Raw genomic sequence first — 2,264 nt, 5'->3', positions numbered from 1 at the left:
CACACGCACACACACACGCACGCACACTCTGCCCAGCCCCCCAAAAAGGACTGGATTAGAGGAAGGGGGAGGCTCTGGAAATGTGTGGCCTCGTTGCCAGAATCTGTCGGTCCCGCTCGCTCTCACCTCTGTTTTCACTTCTGCCCCTTCCAGACGGGCCAGCTCGGGGCGGGCACCCGACCTTCCCGGTCGCCGGGCTCAAGGTCAGAGAACCGGGACCAAAGTCCCCGGGCAGACAGCTCGGCGCGGACCTGGAACGCCCCGCCAGCCCGGGCGTGAGTCGCACCCCTCCTTCCTCCGCCCGGGGCGGCCTCCGCCCTCCGGGTCGGGCGGGTTCGCGCCCGAGTCGCCCCGTCCCGGGGACCCCGCGTGCGGACGCGGGAGCGGGAAAGCGAAACTTGGGGCGCCCAAAACCAGGCCGGCAGTGGGGCCTCTGGAGGCGGTGAAAACTTGAAAGGCATCGCCAAGGTGTCTTCGGCGCCTTGTTTGGGAAGCCAGGTAACTCCAAGGAGAGAGCTCCCCACATCGTGTCCCCGGGTGTCCCGCGGCTGCCAGCGCAGCTCCGCTCGCACCCTCGCTTGGGAGAGCCGACCACGACGCCCCGGGGGCGCGACACGCAGTGCCCCGGGCTCTGCGATGCCCACAAAGGTCCGCCCTGGGGCCCAGCCCTGCCCGCGGTCGCAGCCGCGACAGCAGAGGACACAGGAAGGGAAACGGCCGCGGGGCCGTCGGTGCCGGAGCAGCCTCGCGGGAGTCTGCCGAGCCGCAGACGGTTCGAATGGAACTTGACCCGCCGAAAGTGGCAAAACTCTGAGGCCGTTTGCCACGTGAAGTGCTACCTTGAACGGGGGGGTTCGCACACCGACGTGCCGCGAATTAAAATAAATTGAAAATGTTTTAAAACGGTCTTTCGCGCGAGCGTCGGGTCCCCAAATGCTGACTGGTCTTCTCGCGCGCCCTCTGCCGGCGCAGGCTGGCATCCCCACGCCGCCGCTGCCGGTGCCGCGTCTGGGGCTCCGCGGGTTGGTTGGGGCCTTTGGGGTTGTCTTTGGGGATCTTACGGGGGTGGGGGGAGGTTCACTCCGAGACCCTAAAGATCGATCGTTCTCATGTGTGACGTGAAAAAGCGAACCCGAGCTCCCTGACTTGGGACAACTTTGGGCATCAGAGCTGGCGGCGATTAACTGCACCCTCCTAGCTCTCTTCCCAGCTGAGTAAAAGCAACGATAGGTGACATTTCGTCCTCCGCGGCGTTTCGTATTCCGATTCCGCACCTGAATCTTCAGATAGGACCTTCCAAGTCCTGCGAGAACTTTCCTGTATTTAATTAGAGCCGCTAGCCAGTAGCAAAAGAAGCATCTGTATAAAATTTAATTCCATGAAGAGCCTAGTCCTCACTCACTGTAAATAAGGATTTAGACTTTCACAGCAGTTATATCGTCTCTGAACTCCAAAGTAGGGGAATAGAGAAGACGAGACGTGGGGAGAGGGGGTGCGAAGGGGCGCTTTGCAGGGGCAGGGTGGGGAGAGAGAGAAAAAGAAAGAGCGCAATCCCGAATTCCAAGGGACTTAATGGATTTGGAAACCGGTTGCCAGGAGACAGTGAAGGGGCCGGTTTCCTATTACTGTCCATGCTGCCCTGTGTCTGGGGGACACCCGCCAATGGCAATAGGATTCTGCACAGGGTATGGCGTGGGCTTATTCGGAGACTCTGGGGTTTCAGTGGCACCAAACTTGCCGCCTCTCCTCTTGCAGGCGCTGCCCGCCAGGCCGAGGGTCACCGACAGGGCAGTCCCTGCGGGCTGGGGCAACGATCAGCCTTGCTGCGGTGTATGGAACAGAGCTCTCCGCCTCCAGTTTGCAACTCAAGGGCACTGACAACCCAAGCTATAGGAAGGAAGAGCCCCCAAATTAGACAGCATAACTAGAAAGCAGGTGCTGCTCCAAGCAGCCCTGAAATTTATCGAGGGAGCATAAATTCGGGTTTTTAAAGAAAACTGTTTTCATGAAAATAGGCACCAAATTAAGGGAAGACCCACTGGTGAGAATAACAGTGTATGGATTTGAATGTTGGTTTGCTTTCCAACAAATTAGATTTTTCTCAAGCAGTAGAAAGTTTGTGTAAACAGAAAGCAGTTTTCTAATCCTAGACTGGAAAAGATTTTAAAAGTCATCCAGCCTGGGATTAAAAAGATGTGGTGTATATATATATACAATGAGATGTTACTCAGTGATCAAAAAAGATAAACTCATGCCTTTTGCAG

The sequence above is a fragment of the Condylura cristata genome, unplaced genomic scaffold (genome assembly GCF_000260355.1).
Source record: "Condylura cristata isolate star-nosed mole 26May11 unplaced genomic scaffold, ConCri1.0 scaffold00007, whole genome shotgun sequence".
NCBI classification, from domain to species: Eukaryota; Metazoa; Chordata; class Mammalia; order Eulipotyphla; family Talpidae; genus Condylura; species Condylura cristata.
This window is presented reverse-complemented; position numbering follows the sequence as displayed.